Raw genomic sequence first — 6,007 nt, 5'->3', positions numbered from 1 at the left:
CACACAATTTAAACCAATCAATGTTGTGTAATTAACAAGGATAATCTGGTGTTTTTTAGTTGATGAGTAGTGCAGATATCACTGTAAAATCAATCGACAGTAAGAGGAATACTTACTTCCGGGTGTACAATTCTCCGTTATCCAATGGGAATGGACGCTCACAGGGCAGTCGACACAAACAAATGCCGTGCTTCCATGAGCATCAAATCCCGCCGCAGAACTGACGGCAACAAAAGTCCTACATTATTCAATTAAAATAAAGAAGTAAAAACAATAAGTGTGGCTTGATATTGAGTAAGAAAAAGGTTGATAAACGCTGTGAGAATGGATCTGCAGGTAGCATTCGCTCGCGATCTCAATTCGTCTACAACATACGTTTAGGGAGCTATATAGAAGCCTATGGACATCCCGGAAAGTTGAAAATGTACGCTAAGGGCCCCCCCCTTGCGTTGGAAAAAGCTGACACAGGGGACTTGACATAACGTCAACATAGGCCGACCTGGGAGTGAGGATGTGTTGGAGTGAACAGAGGGGGGAGTGAACAGAGGGGGGAGTGAACAGAGGGGGGGAGTGAACAGAGGGGAGTGCACAGAGGGCTGTTGATGTTCGTGAACCTCCCCACAGGCAGCACAAGGAGGCAGACAATATACAACACTTCCTGATGGGTCACTACATCACAGTGCTATTGAGTACTTCTCAGTGAAGGTCAAAACGAATAGATTGAATCAATAACTTTACTAAAGTCAAAATGTTTTACACATGTTATTCTAAATGACAACGCAGCATATGGGAAGTCTGAAGGTGTGTGTTCCTGTTCTCTGTGTTTACCGTTGCCCCCCCTGCTGCGGGCCTACAGCAGGAAGCCCTCGGAGTGTGTGGACCTGTTCTTCACCTCCAATGAGGGGGAGAAGGGGGAGGCTGTCAGGTTAGCCAGGGTCAGAGAGGCTAGCTAGGTAAGGGAGAGGAGGGTGGAGGAGCTAAGACTTGTGAATTACATTTAAAATTCAAACAAAGTAAATACAAATGTCCCAAAATAATTCTTAGGAATGTGTTCAATGAGACGACAGGAACTGAGGACAAAGTAAGTTCCTCTAAACATGACCTTTGACCTCTAAGCTGTTACACAGTACCCTCCAGGGATGGAAGAAGACTGGGGGGTTCTAAAGTGAAGAGAAGGGGGAGCAAGAGGAAGACAAGGAGTGAAGACATGATGATCCGAAGAACAACCTCCAATAATGCTTTCAAGAGGCCCTATTATGTTGTTTGGGTTTATATAGGTTTGTGTGCATGTAAATGGTCTGCTAAATGTTAGACATATTTCATCTAATACAGTATCCCCCGCCTGCAGGGGGTCCCCAGGTGTAGTACCTGTGAGGAGGCCTCCGGGTTTGTAGGCTGCACTGTCCACAGACACAGTGAAGGGGGGGCTGGTGGTGGTGGGGGTGAGAAGGCAACATGTTGCCACAGGCCGGCAGCACTGAGCCGTCAGGGAAACACACACACTGCTGAACACACCACACACACACCGCTGCTAGGAGCCACAGCATGGCTCTCACCTGAAACACAGGAACATCTCCGACATGTGACTTCACATCCACACTTCCTCAGGACTACCACTACAGACTCTTTAAGAACCATCTATGAAACATTCTTAAACTAAAATGTAATACAACAACTTCAAAGATTCACATCCAGAGGCTCAGGGATATGCAACATCTGGATTTTGAAAGGCGATGGTTAAAATTCAACACTGACAAGATCGTGATGTTTGATCGTGCTTCCATTGAGTCAATTCTGTGGTTCTCTTCAGTGTCATGGCTTGGTGCCTTCAAAGAGCAGGAAGTGTCATACTGATGATAGGGCTCGGACTGGTGAGTCACAGTTCAACCTGGGACTTGCCTGTTGTCTGTGTTGTTTAAACATCTGTCTCCATGGATCCCTTGTATTTTAACTGAAAACCAAATCTACCTACAGGTACAACAAATACATTGTTAACAAATAATGGTAGTAATAGAAATCCCAAGCTAAATAAGCGTTTTGGCTCCGACAAAGATAATGATTGCTTTGAGTGTTGGAAGACTTAAATCCACTTTATAAATAAATGTGAGATTTATTTTGACATCACTGTGCTACTTTGCCTTTCATTAACAGTTTGCTGACTGAGGTTCTGTGGCAGATCAGGCTCTGGTACACACACTATAATATTAAGTGCAGACATTCACTGTTGGATTGGTCATTTCGTAAAAAAAAATCATTATCGGCATTATCTTTTATGAAATAGCAAAGCTATATGTTCCTGAATGAAAATATTAAAGTTTTTAACAATTCTGAATGCAATTGTCATACAGGGTTGGTGTTTACTTTGAATAGAAGTCGCTGTGCCTGGAAAAAACGTTGAGATAAACGTATAGACCTCATAATTCATAACATGTTTGTTTTTAATTCCTCTGCGATATGTAAATATTAGCAAAATGCCACTTGTCAAACCTTCTTTGGGTTCATTACACATGAACTGTAACTGTTTATATTCATATGTCAGCATCCTCTGAGTATATATCATTCAATATAAATCAAACTTTCTCTCTAACATTTCATATGATAAGTGAAGCGTTACGATTTATCTCTGCAAACGTCTCAACATCTGTACTCACCTGGTCACTGAGCTGAAGGTCTTCCTTTGGAGAGACACACACACACACACACACACACACACACACAGCTTCAGCAGAGTATTGAGATGCTGGAGCTTCTCCTGAATGTGTTACCTCATTCACACCAACGCAACTCCGGTTCAAGCTCCGTGCTAGAGCTTTATTAGCTCTGGCTCTTTTCACACCGCCCAGAGTCCGACTGGTAATGCGTCGTGCGTCATCGTTTGCGTCATGACGTAACCGTTTGCGTGCCTGCTTCATAAAGCCAAATCACGCGGATGAAATCAGTTGCATTCATTTCTTATGGCTCTATCTGCAGCTTTTCCGGAGTCATTTCTGTAGTTTAGTTATATTCTTATAAAAAAGTGTACTCGTGTCAATCATAGACTGTATATATAAAGGTGTCAATAAAGGTTTTTTTAAAACACAACTGCTTCCGAGGTCGGTCTTATTTCTTAAGGTGGACTGAACCATGAGTGTGGAATAACGTTGTATCTTTCATTTAAATGAACAGTCTGTAACCTTCACCCAGGTATGTAACAGCTGTTCTCAAATGAACAAGTGAAGTAAAGTTTAATATTTATAGTTTTATAGATTTATAAAATGAGTTATAATGAGAGGTGATCAACGTGAATGCTCAGGTTCCACCTTAACACAGACACGTTGCTTCACCATGAGCAGAAACTCCCGCCTTTTAGTTCAGTATAAAATCATAGCACACAAAAATACCATTATTGGAGTTTGTTTTCATATCAGAATGTGTGTCCATGACTTAGTTAGACTTTTGATTTAGTTACTTAATTGTGTACCCAGGTTACATCAGTCTTTGTGAATACGGTGTCAGACCGGTGTATAGGCATTACAACGGCCCAAAACATCTTTTGATTCGATGCAAATATAAAAACACACAAATGTGCCAAAACACAGGTGTTGTGATATTCACAAACATCACAACACCTGCTCAGCGTTTACTAAAGTGCTGCATAAATGAAACGCTGCAAGAAGCTCAAAACCAAGTTGACCAACTGTCACCATGTGTCGTCAGGTTGGGGAAGATGTGTGTTGCATGTGTTCTGGTACATTTGTTTTTACATTAACGTTTAACATCCTTTCTGAAACTGAGCGCGTTTCTCCTAATGGGAATGGGGCAATTATTTATTCATGCGTGATTTATGCAGCCAAACTTTGTTTTTATTGTATTTCTTAATCTTTTTGGGGTTTTTGTTTCTGTATCAGAATTTGTTTCACTAACTTTATTTAAATTATATAATTGTAAAAAACAAACATACCTGTTAACTTTGGCCCTGGTAACAGCAGTCTTTGATTCAGCACTATTACAAATTGTATTATTATTAGGGCTGTCAAACGATTAAAATTTGTAATCAGATTAATCACAGCTTAACAATTAATTAATCATGATTAATCACCATTCGAACTAAGTCCAAAATAAGCCATTTATGTATATTGTTGTGGGAATGGAAAGACAAATGAAAGAAGGCGGATATATCCATTTAACATACAGTAGGCCTATCTATGTTTATTATAAAAAAATTCTGCGTGTCAAAATGAAAGACAACCCACACACCTATCAATCATCAAACCGTGGGGTCTTAATTCATTACGTGTTGATTTCTATCAACGGGGGAGCACTTCAGGAAAGTCGACAGAGGGGGCGGCGGCGGCGGCTAGTGGAGTACTTCGTGACCACAGAGTGTGAACGTTGTGATCAGCTGTTTTAGCGCAGTTCTCCAGTGAAGGGAAGGGGGGGGAGTCTCCCTCATAACTAACCTGCGTACCAGTTAGTTATGTGCACCCCTGTACTACAGCAAAAGTATTCTCTGTCGGGACTTCCTGCAACAACACGACGCCGTTATCTTGATTCTGATTGGCCAGAAGACATTATCAAAGATGTTCTATTGAGAAGCCGATCACTACGTGACAAAAGTTTTCAAAACCGTGGCTACTGAAATCAATCTTACTAACTGCTGTCTGTGCAATTTACTCCGCGAGTTGGCAGACTTTATTTTGCTTACTTTAACATCATTTCTCATGGTGGGGCTAAGCCATTTCTTGGTCTGGGTGTAGCCTACCCCAGCCATACCCTGGCGCTGCCACTGGTGGCACGTATGGGGCGGGCCATTCTGCACATGCGTTAAATGCGTTACATATTTTAACGCAATTAATTAAAACAATTAATTACCGCCGTTAACGCGATAATTTTGACAGCACTAGTTATTATAGATTCTTCTTTTTAGAGGGGGGTCCAGATCAGTGTAACAGGGGGACTGTCCCCTGTTGGCCTCCCCCCTAGAACCGCCCATGGCCCTCCATATTCTTTAAATGAGCACCTGAAGATTTCTTTGTTGTCTTTTTGTCCCTCACCAAGAGGAGCAGCAAGCAGGAGTCCCACACAGAAGCACAGCTCATAGTTTATTCTCTATGTGATACAGTGAGCACCATGAGCAGCAGCTCTGTGACATCTTCAGGTGCAGAGCATCAGATCACACACTGCTTCCTTTTCTACTCGTTTCCATTGACGTGCTTTCATTTGATCTGAAGTGTCACCCCGGAGAGGTCCAGCAGGTGTTACTGCACCCGCTACTTTTCACAGCAACTTTCATCTTTGCATTCAAACCGTATCACTTTTTCCACATCCAAGTGTGTTTCCAGGTGGGGTGCACTGGTGGCCGACGGGTGGAACCGCGCTACAACGGCCCAAAACACTTACATTAGGAGAAACGCTGCAGTTACAATGCAAAAAACCCACAAATGTGCCAAAACATGCATAAACAAAACGATGTAAAATAGAAACGGTGCAAATAAAAAAAACCACTGGAAGAAGCTCAAAACAGAACGGCAACAGGGGACAATGACAAGTGAGGCACAGAGATGGGCCCCGAGCGTTCGTTGATGGGTTTTATAAAGTTGGCCGACTGTCACTGTTGTTGGAAATGTAAATTGTATGTTTTAATGGCTTATTTTAACAACATGATCACATGACTCCTTCTGATATTATTTCTAGCTGGCTAAAATAGCTAACTTAGTCATTTCAAATATACTGACAAAACACTTACAGTTATGAAACAGACTAAGTCTGCCAACAGAGACATTTGGCCAACTTTATTATTCCCGAATGTCAACAAGTGCATATTTTAAATCGTTTCTAAAGTTGCACCAGCGTTGTGGGATGTTGTATTACGTTTGCACCTGCTGGCCTCCGGGGGTACTGCTGAGACAAGGGTCAGCTGGTACAAAAAGATCCTTTTGTTTTAAAAGGAGGAGGCTGCAGTAAAGATGGAGTAACTCTGTGACATTAAGCTGTGTCTCTATTATGTCTCGGAGGCAGAAGAAAAAAA

At 42.0% G+C, this 6,007-nt stretch overlaps 1 protein-coding gene across 1 annotated transcript in view; it reads right to left on the bottom strand.

The window, feature by feature from the left end:
- Positions 1–4,918: 4,918 nt before the first annotated feature.
- LOC117462479 (ADAMTS-like protein 2) overlaps positions 4,919–6,007 on the bottom strand; it is a 35,257-nt gene continuing 34,168 nt past the window's right edge. The window contains exon 19 of the mRNA XM_034104719.2: positions 4,919–6,007. This exon is cut by the window's right edge and continues 711 nt beyond it. The gene's annotated coding sequence lies outside the window, so the exon portion shown is untranslated.

This window comes from Pseudochaenichthys georgianus, chromosome 17, assembly GCF_902827115.2.
Source record: "Pseudochaenichthys georgianus chromosome 17, fPseGeo1.2, whole genome shotgun sequence".
Lineage (NCBI taxonomy): Eukaryota > Metazoa > Chordata > Actinopteri > Perciformes > Channichthyidae > Pseudochaenichthys > Pseudochaenichthys georgianus.
This window is presented reverse-complemented; position numbering and strand designations above follow the sequence as displayed.